Source organism: Mauremys mutica, chromosome 5 (genome assembly GCF_020497125.1).
Source record: "Mauremys mutica isolate MM-2020 ecotype Southern chromosome 5, ASM2049712v1, whole genome shotgun sequence".
In the NCBI taxonomy this organism is placed as follows: domain Eukaryota; kingdom Metazoa; phylum Chordata; order Testudines; family Geoemydidae; genus Mauremys; species Mauremys mutica.
In genome coordinates this window covers 32,791,999-32,810,904 of record NC_059076.1, presented here as the reverse complement: position 1 = coordinate 32,810,904, position 18,906 = coordinate 32,791,999, and the positions used below count along the sequence as shown (strand labels likewise).

Sequence of the window (18,906 nt, the reverse complement as noted above, 5' to 3'; positions counted from 1 at the left end):
GGCAATTTCCAAGAGCTAAATTATAACGAATTAGTTCTTCAGGTTGCTTACAAGCATATTAAATTTAGATTTACAAACTTGCTTACATGCAGTACTATTTACTATTTTCCCTCAAGGGGCTGCCATGAGTCTACTTTGTTTTCTTTTCCATACAGCTAATAAAGAGAAACCATTTTTAAGGGTCCTATTCATTAAACTGTCGGGAAATCAATAAGGATCTATGTCTTTTTGTTGATCAGATTTAAGAAGAATTAAAACTGAAACCTTCATAATGACTTTTTAAATCTCCCAGCATGAGTACATAACAACAACAAACAAACAAAAACACCCAGGGAAGGAGTATTTTCAGCATCAGTATGAAGACTCATAAAATGTTTTCCTTATTGCTGTGTATTGTATTGTAGGTACCACAGTGATTGAAGTAGTGTGCAATATTAAAATTGCTAGCAAAACTTAGCTGAAGTAATGTTTTACATGTTTTGTAAAAGATACATTAATCTCATCTCATAGGAGCCATCACTGTTACAACTAACCCCAGAGCTCCAAAATGAGCTGTAAAATGGATTTGATGTTAGAATATTATAAGTTCTGTCATTATGGGTAAGATTAACTATATAGCCTGATAAAGGTCTATTGCTCTTCGTGATGCAGTGATGTCTAAGACAAGAAACCGCTTAGTAATTATAGCTGACTTAGTGGAAATAAAAGGGCAGAAAAGAGGCACATTGGAATAATTATGAGTAATGGAGAGACAAATGCTTTGAGCAAGGTAATAGGGAGATAATTTCATGGGGACAGAAAACAGAAAGGGTTAAGTCCCAAATAAGTTAGAGGCATTAATTCTGGAATAAAGTTATAATTTATTTCTGTCCAACAGAGTGGTAAATGAGGACTTCGTCTGATCTGTGAGATTTCTCTTCAGAGCTCTTTGCAAGATAGTTGTACTGCTCTTATTGACTTTCATGGTTGTTGTGTGCAGGTATCTAAAAGCAGAGGTTGTCACACAAGGCCAGATTTTCAGATGCTTGGGATCCACAAAAGGGCCAGACATTCAAAAGAACTCAACTCTCATTTAGGCACCAAAATCTTATTTTAGTGCCTAAATGGGAGCTAATCTTTGAAACTCAAATTTTCAGTGTCAAATCCAGCACAGCCCATGTAAATATTCATGTTTTCAGAAGGAAGAACATACCCATTAATATAGACCAGGTTCAGAAATTATTACAAAGCCATCTGCCCAGTCCTAAAGTATGTTAACACTACATTCATTTCAAAACAAGTAGACCAAGGGATCTGATGACAATGACATTAATACACCATACATGAAACCTGGAAGGAATATGCTAATGTGCTCAGATACTCTAATGATGATTGCAGCATGTATAACTCAATAGATAAATAGGGATAAAAGGGTATAGGCCTATACAGGTGAGAGAAGGCCATGTTTAAACAACATCATGGCTGCATGAATGGCTTGTATTGAACACAAGGAGGACTAGCACAAACCAGTTCTGGTGGCTGCAATTTGCAATATTATTAGGTGTTAGAAATCACATGATAGCTTTTCGTTTTTACCTTTTTATAATCTACATTTTAAGAAATCTCATAAATATTAGTTAATAAAATATTGACTTGTGGAAGCTGAAATTTCTAGGACTCCTCCATTTTAAACTGGAAATCACCTATTATATTCCGTATACTATACCGCTGTTTACCACAATTTTAAGCTAATTATATCAGACTACCTGTCCCTAACAAATAATGGCCTTATCTGCTCTGCTCGTTCTCTTCACAGCTGCCAGATGTAATGGGGCCGATTAACCTGCAACATTCAATGTGAGATTTATGCATAAGAGGAGAAAGTGAGTATTTATTCATTGCATTTGGTTCCCCAGTGATCCCTACACGTTTGCCACATCTAATCGCAACATAATGTGAAGTCCACTGATCAATGATTTCCCTTTTCTAAATCACAGAGTTGCTTCCAGAAATCCTGTTACAGTCTTTTATATTTTTCTTTTATGCATCCAGGGCCAGATTTTCAAATAATGGCATTAAAAATTGTGTTTGCAAAATTTATGTCTTGGTGCAATCAAATAATTTTGTGTGGAAAAATATGCAACTATGAGCACAAAATGATTAATTCCTTAGGTAAGACTTTGTGGTGGTATTTTATAGAGCTGATCAACAAACAAGAAATATTTTTGTGAAAGATTTTAAACATTTTTTTCTTGATAAGTCTCCCAACAGATGTTGGTTTCTTCCAGCTGTTGTGTGGAGTCTGGTCCGACAGTGGATATATGATGGGTGGTGTCAAAGACTGGGACAAGGGGATTGCTCTTTTTTTGGTGATGGAAGGTTTGTGTGACTGTGAGAATGAGTGATGCCCCAGACTCTTTCTTTAAATTCTCACTCTTCAAATTCTGTCTGCCTGCCTAAAATTGGTTTGGGGATTGTGATGGGTGTACCTGGCCTTTGCAGCTCTCTACAGAATACCCCACAGTCCTACTACACCCTGCCTCAAGAAAGGAGCAGCTAAGGTGGGTCCTCCAGGCCTGTCTAGAGAGGCCTCACAAAGCAGCCAATCAGAGCCTAGCAGGCTCAGATAAAAAGAGCTGCTGGGGCTTAGCAGCTCAGTTCCTGTCTGGGATTAGAAGGGTGTTCCTCTCTGGCCAAAGGACCTGGAGGGATAACCAGGGTTGTTTCTGGCTGTATTTTCTTAAGCAGGGTTTGCAGAGAGAGAGAGAGAGGGAATGTAAGAACCTTAACCCTGAGATGAGGTAGGAAGAGGCCCAGGGAAGTAGCAGTAATAGATTGAAATTGAGCAGTGCGTAGCTGCTGTTTATAGTATCTCTGTGTTGTAACTCAGAATAGTGGGTGAGCCCAGGCTCCCCAATTGGCCACAATGGCATAAACCCCAAGAAGGTGACAGGGCTTATTTGAGAGCCTGGACAAAGAGCTGAATTTAAAGGGCCCAGAGCCACGTGTGAAGACCCTATTGATGGCAATGGAACTATTCATTTACTGAACTCTTTACTACACAAGAAGGGGTTTATTTGAACGTTGTGACTTGGCCGGAGGCCCAAGTGATGGAAGACCCAGGAATGTTGGTCAGCAGCCTGCAGAGGTGTTCAAGAGGTGAGTGCCCCTGTTACATGGATAATTACGGCATCCCTGTGATGTCTCTTTACCCTTTTGTTACTGATATGTACTTTCAACCTCAACTTCATGTTAATAGTTTCTTTTTTTTTTCTTTTCTTGGTCTTGGAATGTCCTTTGTTTTAAAGTAACTTCATATTTAAATACTAAACAAGAAACACACAGTGGATGCGACCAAACATTATTTCTATGGATTTGAAGCTATGTAAAGCATTTAAAAAAAAACCTTTCAAGGGACTATTCAAAGTGCAAAGATGCAAAGTGTCCAGTGTATACAGGGTACTAGGCAGTTAATCTGGGTTTTCAGATGCTTTGTGTTGCTTGAACAGTGCAAAACTGCCAAAGTGTTCTGGTGAACTTGGTTCTTAATTTGCAACTGACTTTATGGGTGTAGAAGGCTGTATTAGTGAAGAAGGGTGGGGGAAGCCCTGTCCCAGAGTCTCTACATTTGATGGGCTTCCCTTGTACTTCTGCTGCTGTGCCTAGAGGCACAGTGGAGCTGAAGCAGTAGAAGCATAAGGAACCTTTCAAGCTCAAGCTAGAACACAGCCATTGAACCGCTAAAGAACAGTGACAATTAGGACAACTGATCTACCACTGAGAAGTCTTGAAACATGTGATTGATTCATAAAGCTTCAGCCCAGAAGTGACCATTAGATCATCTAGTCTGATCTCCTCTGTATCACAGGCTTTTAACTTGTGTTTGGCTAAATCATCTATTCCAGAAAAGGCATCCATTCCTGATTTGAAGACTCCGAGATGGAGAAACTCTCTCTTCCCTGAGTAGTTTGTTCCAATGGTTAATCACTGTCACTGTTAAATTCAAAATGGAAATATGGCACAGATTTTTATCTGATTTCAGTTTCCAGCCATTGATTCTTGTTGTGCCTTTCTCCATCAGATGAGATTCCTTTAGTACCTTGCATTTTCTCCCCAAGAAGGTATTTAGACACCATAATCAAGTCACCTCTTGATTGCTTTTTTGATAAGCTGAATAGATAGAGCTCTTTAAACCTTCCACTGTAAGGCATTTTCTCCAGCTCTTAAATCATTTTTTGTGGCTCTTTTCTGTCCCCTCTCTAATTTGTCAACATCTTTTTAAAAATGTGTAAACCTGAACTGTACACCGTATTCATTTTATCAATGCTGTATACGAAGGTAAAATCATATCCCTTCTGCTATTCATTACTCCCCCATTTATACACCCAAGAATCATATTAGCCCTTTTGCCACAGAATTGCACTGGGGGTTCATGTTAAGTTGCTTGTCCACTATGGTCCCTAAATCCTTTTCAGAGTCACTGCTTCCAAGGATGCAGCACCTGCATTCCTTGTTCCTAAATGTATAACTTGGTAGAAGTAAAATGCCTTTTCTTTGAATTGTCCTAGCTGACCAGGAAATCCAGATCACTCTGTATGACTGCCCTGTTCTTCTCATTATTTACCATTCGTCCAGTCTTTGTCATCCATAACTTTTATCAGCAATTATTTTATATTGACCTCTAGACAGTTGCTGAAAGTGTTCAGTGGCATCAAGCTTAGTAGTGATCCCCGCAGAACACCACCTGAAACCCTCCTATTTGATGATGATCTGCCACTGATGATTTTTTGAGATCTGTCAGTTAGCCAGTTCTTGATCCATTTAATGTGTGCTCTGTTGATATTGTATAGTGCAAATTTTTTAATCAAAATGTCATGAGGTACTAAATCAAACACCTTACAAAAACTTAGTATACTACATCCAGGGTGGGTGCAAGGATGTTTCACGCCCGAGGTGAAACTTCCACCTTGCACCCCCCGCCCTGAGCCCTGTGGCAGCCCTCCATCCTGAGGCCCCCCCCTCACAGCAGCTCCCCCCAGCCCAGGGAGCTGTGCGGCAGCTCCCCACCCCAGCTCACCTCTGCTCCGCCTTCTCCTCGAGCACGCCGTCGCCGCTCCACTTCTCCCGCCTCCCAGGCTTGCGGCACCAATCAGCTGTTTGGCGCTGCAAGCCTGGGAGGGAGAGAAGCAGAGTGGGGCAGCATGCTCAGGGGAGGAGGTGGAGCAGAGGTGAGCTGGGACAGGGAGCGGTTCCCCTGCGTGTCGCACTCCCCCCTTACTTGCTGCAGGCGGCCCTCCCAGCACACCCCTGCCCCAGGTCCCCTCACCTAAATGCAGGTGACGACCGGGGCAGCTGAAGATCCGGCCGCTGCGGTCGCCGCCGAAGGACCTGAAATGCCGCCCCACAAATGCTAGCGCCCTAGGCAACCGCCTAGGTCGCCTAATGGGTTGCACCGGCCCTGACTACATCTATATGCAGTTACTTTTAACAGCAAAACTTGTAATCTCCTCAAAGAATGAAATCAGGTTCATTTGACAAGCCGTTTTCCAAAAAAACATGTTGATGGGCATTAATTATATTATTGTCCTATTAAGTGAATCCTATATTAGCATTTCCATTATTTTGGAATTATTTTTCATTATTCTGGAAAAGCTGGAAAGTGATCAGTTGACTTACCTCTGATGTCACAGTGGCTTCACTGACTTTAATTATAAGCAGCAGATACATCTGCTGCCCCTCTTTACAGTGGACTCTGAAGGCCTCAGATTCCTTTAATGTAGTTATCCTCACAACATCCCTGTGAGTTAGGAAGGAGCTGTTATACCCATTTTATAGGTGGGTAACTGAGACACAGAGAAACTATCTTGCAAAAGATCACACAGGAAGTCTGTAGCAGAGCAGGAACTTTAGTCTGGATTTCCTAAGTCCCAGATGACTGCCCTAACTACTGAATCATCCTTCCCATCAACAGATCTGGGAAGAGCAGCAGATCATCAGAATACTCCAGGAACCAGGGTCTGAACTGAGACTGGCGGTGACTCCCTGTAGCGAGAAAGTAAGGTGACCAGAGGTCCCGATTGTATAGGGACAGTCCCGATATTCAAGGCTTTTTCTTATATAGGCGCCTATTACCCCCCACCTGTCTCGATTTTTCATACTTGCAATCTGGTCACTCTATGAGAGAGGCATGTGAAAAGGCTGGGAGGTTTTGCTGTGGAAGTGCTGGAAAGAAGGCCGAGAAATGGGCAGAGACTGGGCATGGTAAAAGATGGCCCTGGAAAGCAGAGCAGTTTAATGTTTGAGGGGCAGACACCTATGGTAAAGGGTTGGGGGCTAGAGTCTGTAGTGAAAGAAGGCCAGGGCCAAGGGTATATATAGCTCGCCAATGGGCGCACAATACTAAACTGCCAAGGGGACACCAACCAGACACAGCAGCACCTTCCATCCCACCACCACAACCCTAATCCCAGCCTAATGCAGAGGGAAGGCACAAGGTGGGGGAAATGGAGAGCTTGCCTGCCCCACACTCACCCTGCAATGGCAGCTCCTATCCCAGGGGACTGGGCCCAGTTCCTCCCGCAGGACAGAAAGGTGGCTGGCCAAACCTGAGTGGTGCTATATGACCCTGTGCACCAGGATGCAATGCCCAAAGTGGGAAGCTGGGCCCAGCCTTGTGGGACAGGAACTGGCCTATTGGAGTAGTGCAGGGCTGGCTCATTCGTTGTCCAGCCCCATTCCCTGGGGCCTCTCCTCCCCACAGGCCCGGGAGAATTATGTCTGCCTGATTTTATATCCTTGGTTTCATGAATTCTGTGGGTACAATTGCACCCATGAACCCATATTAAAGCTGCCCTTGGCCACAACTTCCCTATGTGTTAACTAGTGACAGTGAGGGGGAAAAAACCTGCAACCAAAGAGAAGGACTTGGAAAGGAAGCCATGTCCCGGGGGAAAGTGGTGCTACACCCTGGAGAGGGGAGAAGATGCATAGGATCACAATTGAGAGCTTTTATCCAATACAGAGTCTGGGTGGAAGCACATTTAGTTCATTTCATTTTGAATTTGTTTGAGACTTTGGCTTACCCTGGAAGGGGGGAGGACTTTTACTCGATCAGAGGGTCAAAGCACTTAAATCACATCAGATTACCCAAATACTCAAGAATAAGGGGAAACTGAGGCACTGATGTTGGGAAATCTGAGATACAGCCCCAAAACAAAAAGATAAGTATAAGTGATCTCTGATAATATGCAAGTGGGTTTCAAATTACTAACTTGTTGACTGAAGTCCTGCTTTGTTTATAAATTATATATAATTTTGGTGTATTTAAAAAATGTTAGTGGAACGACATATGCTGGATATAGTGCTCTACCCAATAAAATATGTAAAGTTGCAAAACAGGTTCACGTGAATCCAAGAAAATTGGGTTAAGTATTTACCTGATCCTGCAGCTCCTGTCTAAAACTGGTATCCAGTTAGCTTTATTAACTATTCTTGGTCATTAACCAGTGCGGCAGTCTCTACTTAGGATTCCTTACAGTTCCCTGTGAGCATTTGCCTAGAGCAAATGTGACATGATGGACAGCAGCAGGTCACTTCTTTTTATCTCGTACGTCCGTCAGCACAGTTAGGGCCATACTCCCATCTTGTCTATACATTGCGCATAAAGTATTGTTATCTAAGCTAGTAGGTGTAGCATTTAATACTAGAAATACTATCACGTTCTAACCTTCGTAGTGCTAATAGCAACCCTGTAAATACGTTTCAGGTTTTCCCAATGCTGTGGGAAAAAAATCTGCACCGTCAGGACAGGATTTGGACACATTCTCTGATCTGAAATGAAACCTGCTAAAATGTAGTGCTACAGGCCATCATATGCACACACTTTCTGTAGCATGCCTTGTGATAACAATGCAGATATGTTCTCACTGCATTACTTCTACAGACTTACTTTGCTGTTACTCCTGGTAGGGAGACTTATTAAGAACCTCTTAAGATGAAAGAGCAGAGGACTAGGCAGTTTGCAACTTTAGTAATAATTAACAAGCTGTACAACTTCATGAGGCTGTGGATAATTTGTCACCAAAGTTTCAGTTTCACATTTGGTTTAGTGCTGTGTGCAGGGGATTAAATGCAGAACAGTGTGTTATCTCTGCTTAACCATATAAATGACATTCATATGTTAGGCCTCTGCTCTTAATTGAATTTTTGCTTCTTTATTTAGAAACAAAGATCTCTTGAAAAGATTAAATTGGTCCTTAAGCAACAACATATTCTCATACTCATTCCTCTTATTCTCTCTGCTTGCTGGCTGTGTTTATTAGGGGATATGTCACAGTGGTTGGCGTGATAATGTGATACATTCATCTTCATATGGTAGGTACATGCACATAACTTATGAGTGGGGAAACCACAAATGTGTGGTGCGGATGGAAAAATTAGCCCAAACAAATTCTGCCATGATAGAGTCCAATAATGCAATTAGCCATTGCTGTTGAAGAAAAGGATTGGTTTGAGAATATGAACAGATTCCAAAAATGTAGCATCCTATAAACCATGACAGAACTATGAAGATTGTTTCTTAATCATCGAGACACTTTACCAATCTCTCATAATTATTTTGCAGCATCTAATTATTTTCAAACAAGTTTTTTGTAAAGCAGCCTCTTGTGGTATCAAATATTTTAATGACATACATTTTGCTGAAGGAGTGCTAAAGGAGCACTCAGGGAAGAAAAAGCTATTGCAGAGAAGCAAATTGAATTCTTTGCTTTAGTCTTCATTGCAGAGGATGTGAGGCAGATTCTCACACCTGAACCATTCTCTTTAGTTGACAAATCTGAGGAACTGTCTCTGATTGAGGTGTCAATAGAGGATTTTTTGGAACAAATTGATAAATTAGACAGTAATAGGTCACCAAGACCAGATGGTATGCACCCAAGAGTCCGAAGGAACTCAAATGTGAAATTGCAGAGCTACTAATTGAAGTATGTCACCTATCGCTTAAATTAGTCTCTGAACCAGCTGACTGGAATATAGATAATATAACACAATTTTTAAAAAAATAAATAAAAAGGCTCCAGGTGCGATCCCGGCAATTACAGGCCGGTAAACCTAATTCGGTACCAGGCAAATTGGTTGAAACTATAGTAAAGTATAGAATTATCAGACACAGATGAACATAATACGTTGCGGAAGAGTCAACATGGCTTTTGTGAAAGGAAATCATACTTCATCAATTTATTAAAATTCTTTGAGTTGCCGTGTGACGTTGGCAGACCCAGTGCCAGCTCATTTAAGTAATGTAAAATGCTGGCTTCCTACAGAAGGTGTTAGGTCCTACCCCCTTGAAATCAAACGAGCCATTGAGAAACATCAAAGAACAAAGGCTTTATTAATTGCTCCCCCTATACCTAAGAAGAGGAGAGACATGCATGAGGATTTTTCCCATCAGAATAAACTCGGGGAGGGGGCAGAAGAGGAAATAAAAATCCCTGACAGGAAAAAACTGGATCTTTTATGCTGCTTTGGTGGGAGAGGGACGGCAAGAATTACTATGCATGAGCGCAAGATCCCCAGTGCTTGGCCTGGGTTAGCCCTAAAGGACATATAGAGCTTGCTTATTGTAGAAGCTTCTACCATCTTATGGAACCTAAGAGTGTAACTCATTTGTGTGTGTATGTTTACCTGCGCTAACCTTTTAAATATCTCTTATTTGTTTTTCTTGTTAACACAACTTTATTTCATTCATTATAGAATTAGCTACAAGTGTTGCCTTTGGTGTAGGATCTAACATGCAATTGACCTAGGGTAAGTGACTGGTCTTTTGGGACCAGGACTAACTGGAATATTATTGGGATTTATTTTGTTTGCTTTTTGGTGTATGGGACCATCTATCAGAAAGGCAAGCTTACTTGGGTGGCAAGATAGAGTGGAGTGCCCGAGGGGACTCTCAGTGGCTCTCTGTGAAATCTAAGTATAGAACTCACAACCAGTTTGGGGTTTGTGCCCTGCTTCTTAATAGTCTGTCCTGAGGTTGGTACTCATGGTGCAGAGCCATTCCAGATATTGTTGAGCCTGTCAAGCTCATGTGGACAGAGTGATCCAGTTGATATAGCACACTTGGACTTTCAGAAAGTCTTCTTGACAAGGAGCCACACCAAATCAAAGTAAGCAGTCATGGGATAAGAGGGAAGGTCTTCTCATGGATCAGTAACTGGTTAAAAGATAGGACAGGAAAGTGGGCTAGATGGGTGATTGATCTGACCCAATATAGCCGTTCTTATGTTTCTATTAATCTATACAATTGGGAAAAAAAACAGGAGCATAAAATAAAAATATATAACTAACTACCAATGACCAAAAACTTGGAGTGGTCATTATTCTTCATGAAGTCTTGATTGCAAGGTTTTGTTAATGGACTCTGCTGTATAAAGCTATTTGGAACTTGGGTTTTATTTTAAACCATGTTATAATCCCCCTCATTACCGTACACCTTTAAAATTTTAGAGAGATTATATTCCCATTTCAATACTACTAGTTCCCATTAGTGTTAAACCTGAACTTGTATAAAATAACTTGGTTCCTTCATTCTTATATATATATATAATGTACAGCTGCAATTTCCTCTCACTTAGCCTGGTGTAAATCAGGAATAACTTCACTTCAGTCATTTATATTACACCAGAATAAGATGAGCGTATGAGTATAGTAAGACCGGGAATGACCATCACTTTACTGTTCATTGCTAGGTCGCTCAGCCATGTTGGTAGCTCTGGCAAATATTAGTATGCACCCAGATTTTTTCAGATATAGTGAAAATACTGAAGGTGCCCTGTTAGGGTATTTTACACACAGTTTATGGTGTAATGGACTTTGAGTATGTATACTTCTAATTCCCTCTCTGTAATGGACTGTCATCTGATCTACATGCGTAATCTTTTTGTAATGCAGTGTATGGTTGTTAAAGGTTAATTGAGAGCAATTGACTAATACATTATTTTGCTATTGAAAACAGGTGGCACTCATCTGAGTAAATGCAATACAGAAGAAACTGGAGACAGGAAAGTAAATATGAGGTTTATATTTGGAGCTAGTGATTTAAGCTGTATGCTCTGATTTAAACCTTTATATTAAGAGGTGATGGATAAAGCTGGTTGGGAATGTTTGAGGAAACTTTTTTTGTTAGTAAATACCAATTTCTTGAAAACAAAAAGTTTTGTGGAAACATACTGGTTTTGACAAAAAATTTACTTGGAAGGTTTATCAGGTCCAGGATGGAATTTCTTGGGAGAGAGACAGAGAGAGAGATTGCCCTCCCTGAATAGCCTGGTGGTTAGGGCACCCACCTGAGATGTGGAAGTTGGTGTGTGTGTGTGTGTGTGTGTGTCTCTCTCTCTCTCTTTGACTCAATGAATATCTAATAATTTATACCAAGCGAAATGGCTTCAACAGGAGAGACTGAGATTTTATATCCTAGTGGAATCAGGCCGAGCAGGGACTTGAACAGGGGTCTCAAACTCAAATGACCCCGAGGGCCGCATGAGGACTAGTGCATTGGCCCGAGGGCCGCATCACTGACACGCCCCCTTGCTGCCCCTGGCCCCACCCCCAATCCACCCCTTCCATGAGGCCCCGCCCCTGCCCTGTCTCTTCTCCACCTCCTCCCCTAAGCGCGCGCAGTTTTAATAAATATATACACTCAGTAATGCACCTCACTCAAAGGACAAAACACGCACTTAGATTTACTGCCTAAGGCTCTGGGAGGGAGTTTGGGTGGGGGAGGGGGTCTGGATGCAGGCTCTGTGCTCGATGCAGGCTCCAGGCTGCGGCAGGGGGTGGGGGTGCAGACTTTGGGACGGAGTTTGGGGATAGGAGGGAGTGCAGGGGTGAGGGCTGTGTGAGGTCATGATGCGAGGGCTCAGGGCTAGGGAAGAGGGTTGGGCTGTGGGGTGAGGGCTGTGGATGAGGTTCATGATGTGCTGGCAGAGGATTAGGGTGCGGGGGGATGAGGGCTCTGGCTGGGGCTGAGGATTAGGGTGCAGGGGGATGAGGGGTTCATGATGTGGGGGTGCTCAGGGCTGGGGCTGAGGATTAGGGTGCGGGGGGAATGAGGGCTCTGGCTGGGGCTGAGGGTTTGGGGTTGGAGAGGCTCAGGGTAAGGGCAGCCTGCCTTGCCAGTACTGGCGGAGGGCAGGCACTAGGACCCTGCGGCAGCAGACAGCAAATCTGCTGGGAGCCCTCCGGGCAGCAGGCAGGGGAGAGGCGCGCTGCGTTCTGTCAGGCAGGGACGCAACACAACGCGGCGGAGGGGGGGGAACACGCGGAGGGGGGGTGGCAGGCGGGGGGAGACCTGCGGTGGCCAGGGCCGATCCAGGCAGGACCGGGGGGGGGGGGGGGCGGGAAGAGACCCAGCTCCAACTATTGCTGGAGCAGGGCGCCCAGCCCTGAATATGGCTGGGGCCCGGGCCCCACACAAGTATATAACCTGCCGCCCATGCCCCCCGGCCCGGCCCAGGCGGGTCCCGCTTCCCTCCCCCACCCCCCGGCCCGGCAGGTCTCGCTTCCCTTCCCCCCCCCCCCACGGCCCGGGTCCGGCCCCGGCCCGGCGGGTCTCGCTTCCCTTCCCCCCCGGCCCCGCCCCGGCGGGTCCCGCTTCCCTCCCCGGCCCCGGCGGGTCCCGCTTTCCCCCCCCCTTACCCGAGCGCGTCTCTGGCGAGGCCTGAGCTCCGTCCCGCTCAGAGCCGCGTGGTGAGGGGGCGGGGCTGTGAGCTCCACGCCGAGCGCAGCGCTCAGCCCAGAGCTCCCAGCCCCGCCCCCTCCCCACGCGGATCGGATCGGGGCGGGGCTCAGGCGCTCGGACGGAGACTCGGCGCTCTATGCGCCGAGGCTCCAGGAGAGGAGCGGAGGCGGGAGCCTCCGCTCTTCTCTTCGGGGCCCCTGCGGAGCTCCCCTGGGGAGCTCCGCGGGCCACAGGGAAGAGCTCCGCAGGCCGCATGTTTGAGACCCCTGGACTTGAATCTGGCTCACGCACATCCAAAGTGAGTGCTGTAATGACCAGTTATTGACTATTCTGAAGTGCCTCCCTTGCTATTGTGTGTATCCTATGCCCCCTGCCCCACTCCCCCTCCAAAAAATTCAAGTCATCTCACTTTTGTTTCACTGAAGAATGAAAATATATGTCAAAACCTCTTTTTTATTAAATAGAATTCTTGGTTTTCCAGCCAGCCCTAGTAATGGGTCATATCAAAAAGTCTAGGTAGCTAGCTTTGTTGCAGATTTTTTTCAAGGCAAAAAATGTTCAAAGGAGAATATTATTTTAGAATGACTCTGTCACTAATGATCTGGCATATAAGGAAAGTTAACAGGGATGATTTAAAAATAATTGAAACTTGACCCGACATACATAGGCCACAATGCTTTATTGTTCAGAAAAGGGATCTTATTTTCATAAGTCTCTACAGAGCACCTATTGCACTGTGACTGTATAAATACTAATTGCTCATACAGTGGATTTCATTAAGTCTTGGATTCAAAACCAAAATCAACATCAAAGCCTAGAGTGGTTTTAGCTTTGCGTTTGTCAACCCGGATTACTGAGATTTTGTCAAAAATCTAAACAGATCATCTGTTCATCTTTAGTATTGATCCATGGGCTAATATTGGCCAATGTCCTAGGCAACAGCAGCTCTCCAAGTGACCTCTGTGCATACTCACTATTAGGTAAACCTGTGGTTCAGCTCTGAGTTGGAACCTTCTAGAAGCTATGCCTGTTGAGGCACCTGCATACTGTCCCACTAAGTCTCCTTGTGTTTATGAATGCTCTGGAGGTGAGTATAATGGGTGTGTGACCCTACTTCCTTCCAATTGCAGTTGTGTGAGGCCAGTCCTTTACCAGACTTAGCTCTGAATTTACTCTAATTTAGTTTTAGTGAAGAAATACCTTTTTCAGAAGAGAGAAAGAAAAGGAATATAAAATTACTTTTCATAGACTGCTCTCGTTTGTTTGTTGGTTTTGATTTGATTTTTTTCTGTCTTGTCTGACTTGGCTCACTGGTAGGTTTCTCCAATTGAATTGGCTGGTGAACAAACATTCCTAATTTTTTTCTGAAGTTTTCTGTTTGCTGTATTTCAGTATCCCATGCAGCTTACAGGAGTGGAAGAGATAAAACCTTTATCTTCCTGTCCTTAGGTACATTGTAATAGAGGCAACAACATTAGTATTTCCTCAAGTTCAGTACATTGCTGGAAAAGAGCTACTGTACCCAGTTACATGGGACAAATTTTATATCATAGAGACTTGTTAATTATGATTTGGAAATAATATGAAAACTTAAAACAATTGAAACTTCATTATCCAATCCATTTGGGGGACCATGAGGTGGAAACCAAAGGAACTAGTGTATGATATGTTGTGGCTAAACAGCTGAGTTCTTAAAAACCATGATCAGAGTGAGTACACTGGGTCCCAGTCAAAGGACCTATGATGGATCCTGGAAAAGGGACCAAGCACAGAGAGGCAGTCCTGAGGTGTTGGTGTTCCAGAAGAAAAAGAAGGGAAGAAGACAGAGGTTTGAGAAACAGAGGAGAGGTTATGTTAAGTGCAGGCTGAAAGGAAGCAGTAAAGGGGCTCAGAGGTAGGAAGAGGCCCTGGAAACAGCTGTGCATCTGAAAGAAGAGAGCTACAGCAGAGGGTAAGACTTGGTTCTGCTTCCTGCACAAAGGAAGGGGCGAACAAGCCTTACATAAGGTCTATTGAGCCCAGGGTGAGGCTGAAAATGAAGCCTGGAGGACAGGCCAGAGAATAACACAAGAAGGGGCAGAAGGATCTTTTGTGTTGGGACATTTTGGACTTTGATTTGTACTTTTGTTAACTCAGAAAGGGTAGGTCAAAAACATGACCTCACCAGAGGGCTGAGTTGTCAGAAGAGAGACCACTACAGGACTGGAGTGACTGTTAACAGGGGGGCACTAGACAGGAAAGAGCAGTTATGTGATGCATGTCCAACCACGAGGGAGCATACCAGTGGTAAGCGCACTCTTCCACAGGACCCCTACACTGGAATGGTACTCATATATTGTACCATCCAATAACTCCCTTAGTCACAGAGTTTTAGTTGGCATGGGATTAGGAGTCAAGGATTTAGGAGTCACCTTCCCTCTTTGTGAGTAGGAATGGTTCTCCATGAGAATTTGTTGGGGGTGGTGACTGGGTGGCATTTGGTTAGGTACAGAAACAGGAAAGCATGGTTATTGGCCTGTCTGCCCTGGTCAAACTAGTTGACCCAGGTACGTCCAAAAAGGGAGTTGGGAAGTAGCCTGGGGGCAGCTGACCCGAGTCTGGCTGCAGCACTGCCAGAGCCCATATCAGTGTGTTACGGCCAGGATCCCCACTGACACAGCAGCGGGTCTTCTGCCACTGCTAGGGCCCCGGGCTGGGACGCAGTGGAGTGGGAGGACCTGCGTCCCCCCTGCTACCCAGCTCGTGGGTGGCAGTCTCCCCTTCTCCCAGGCCACTCAGACCCTGAAGCCTGGGTGTGCTATTTACCTGTGTTTGCTCAGCCCCTGCCTGACGGCCTGAGCCTTGGACTCTTTACTGCCCTGCCCTGACCCAGGATCTGGGCCTGCTGACTATATAAACTCCTGATAAGCCCCTGCCTGAGAGCCTGAACCTTGGACTCTTTACTGCCCGACCTTGACCCAGGGCCTGGGCGAGTTATCTGTTAATTGTTACCTGTGTGTGGTCCGCCCCCTGCCCGAAGGCTTGAGCCAGGACTCCTGAGGCCTGACTGATTCCCCAAGGGGTCGTGCCAGGACTAAGGGAGGCAGTGTGGTTCCCCGCCGTTCTGGAGAGGGATGAACCCCAACGAACCCTCTCTACAGAGCCCCAAAATCCTCTGGGATCCAACCAGGAGAGGAGGATTCATAACACAAATTGAACAGCTTTATACTTGAACTGTACAATCTTTAGGGTGGGGCCATCTTTTTGTTATGTATGTGTCTACTACAAGGGGGCCCAGATCACTGACTGGGGCTTCTGGATTTTACCCCAGAAAAATAAGAACGAACCGTGCTTTACATAACTACTGAGGGTTTTTTTTTCTATGACTAAAATAAAGCCTGAGGGAAACCCCAATGCAGAAATGTCAGCATCTTCCAGTTACTCCTTTTCAAGGGAAATAATTGGAAGCATTATATATATGGGCATAATTCTTGATCTGCGCTCAGGGTTAACATTTGCAATACAGTTTGTGCATATTGCCATCCAGTTGAAGGAGAGGATGTACTGCTGCACATGGGTGGTTAGGATGTTTTTTAATGAGTGTGGAGCTAAGCCCCAACAGGAAGACTTGGGAGATGGTGACAAGACTAAAGATAGAAGCTGAAGAGTTTTTACAGTGCTGAAGCACAAATGGGATCCGACTCCTGCAATTCAGGAAATCAAGATAGCGTGCCACATCTATCAAAGCTATGGTGAACAAATAATTGTATCTTTCTTATTGCATTCAATGGCAGTGTCTTAACTTTTTAGTCTCTATTTAATGTTACAAACTGAGGTTTGTTTCAGAATCAGGTGCGCAATTAGTCTGAATGAATAATTATTTTATCAAAGTGAATTGTGTGTTGGTCAAATTACTTTAAAGCCATCAGTGTTTTTTTGTTCACAGGATCAAGGTTTGTTGTTGAATAATTATTTGGGTACACTTCATTTTCTCTGTTATGGACTTAGTTCTTCAAAACTTTTGCATGTGCGTGCAATGATACATAAAAATATCTTTGAATATATTTAGTGCATTCTTTCAAACCTAATAAGAATTCTAGATATAATTTAGATCTGTCATAATTCCTTATAGACTGTAGAGATTGAGACTGAACTCCAGCATACAGTATTGGTGGGTGAAAGGTTTAATGTATATTTTCTGGCTAATAAACAGCTGTTTAATTTTATTTTAGAAATGTCCAAGAAGCTATGCACTTGGAAACTTCACAAATAATCCCACATTAATTTAGAAGAAAAGCTTCCAATTATAATGCTTTTTAAATGAAACCATTCTAATTAATATAAAACTAAGAGGAAATCTCCTTATAATGCTACAGATACAAAGTAAGGAAGCAAAACAAATGAAATATTATTTACATATGTGATCTCAGAAATATGGTATTTCTATCACAAGAGATGAGATTGTATATTTGAAGTTGCTTTTTTATTTTCTGCGTAGTGGTGTTTTCATATATAATTCACCTGATTTGCAGTTTTCTATAACTCCCTTTTAAGACATCACAGAATTGCTCTCTCAAGATTTCCTTTTGTAAAACACTTGGAACTTTAGCCTCAGTCTTTGTGTACTACACACAAGGGCTGACTTTGCTATGCCAACTACCAGCTTCTTTGCAGCTGTGGTATGAAGCTGGAAGTTTGTGATGGAAAACCAGCTCAGGGCACAGATGTTGGGAAATTGTAGTTAGAATTCTTCAGGGACACCCATGCATTTATATGCACATAACCCAGACCGAGTTAAGGGTCTTCAGAGACACCCCTTTCCCCAAGAGAGATGGTAATCTAAGTTTGAAAGATCACTGCATTGTTTACTGCTATCTCTTCCCTTTCTACTGGCTCATGATTTAAAAAAGCTGCAGAGTCTAGCTAGTAACTATATGGTCGTTATCTGAGAATAGAGCCACTGGAAAGACTTTTTCAAAGTGAGCCCACAGAACAAATACAGTAGTGTCACAAACAAAACTCTCTCTCCAAATTATGTTCTCCTTGAACCAATTAAACTGTGACCAGCCCCTTAGCATGCAGAGGGCTATCATGTATTTCATTTATAGCCACTCCTTGCTACTATTTATTTTGCATCCGTAATATACAAATACAGTACCATGTGAATCCTAGTAAGTCACATCATGTTTAGAGCAAGTGTTTTTCAAGGTTTTATTGGTAGGGCAATTTTAAAAATGCTTGCCCCAGAGGCTGGATTGTGGAATATATGTAGTGGCCTACATTGTGGAGCCACACTTCTCAGCCTGAACACCGGGAAGCAATATGATTCCTGCTGTTCCCTGGTGCACTAGGAGGGAGAGTAGGGCAGTTGTTAAACCCCTTACAGCAGGAACTGAATCTGGAGAGTGATAGGCCATTTGGATTTATTGTGGGGACAGCAAGGCCAGTCTACTCACAGAGAGGATGTTGTGGGGAGCTGTGCCTCATCAGCTTCTATCTGCAGAGAATAGCCAGAGACAAGGAACCTGCTCCTTTAAGTGACTGACTGTGTTGGGAAAGTTGCCCAGGGAAACTACTTCCTCCATTGGACTAACATTTTGGGAAGGGGAAGATAACATAATTTCCTCTGTCCCTATGTTGCTTTTCATGTACGTGCATACGGAGAGCTAACAAATATTTATGGATATCTGTGAGCACAATGCTTTTATTTTAAAAATCTGACAAATACTGGTAAATGGGGAGTATTATTTTACTGAAGCCTGGGCCCACAAACACTGACTGTCCCTTCAAGTAACCAAACTCCTAAGCACTCCAAAGAAAGTTAAGAAGTACTAAGCAATACTAGAGCTAAATATCCATGTCTCCTAAATTGATATGCAAACTTTGGTGGTGCCAACAACAGCTGCCTTATTAAAGCTATTTTGATGATCTATTAAGGGCTCAGTATCTTAACCCCTTTTCTGGATCATCTTTCCATGGGCAATCTCACTGAAGAGATCAGTGCTAGCTAGTAATGAGAGTTTTTTTCCAAAAGGTTCTGGGATGCAACTTGTTTTGAATTCTTATCTGTACTTTCCAGACTTTTTGAGTTTGCAAAATTGGACAAAAACATTTAAAGAACTTTTTCCCCCCCAATAGATTTCCAGTATTTCCAGCTTCTGGTTGGGACAGACATACTGAGAGTGTAGTACTTTGAAGTGATTGATCAT

General features: G+C 43.6%; 1 long non-coding RNA gene across 4 annotated transcripts in view; it reads left to right on the top strand.

The window, feature by feature from the left end:
- The window catches only part of LOC123371729, an 87,489-nt gene that overhangs the window by 10,490 nt on the left and 58,093 nt on the right, over positions 1-18,906 (top strand). For 3 of the 4 annotated variants that reach the window (XR_006579927.1, XR_006579925.1, XR_006579926.1), the window contains exon 3: positions 1,796-1,862. This is a non-coding gene — a long non-coding RNA (uncharacterized LOC123371729). Of the gene's footprint in view, positions 1-1,795; positions 1,863-5,950; positions 6,035-18,906 lie in introns of all 4 variants that reach the window. The other variant, XR_006579928.1, reaches the window with a different exon arrangement.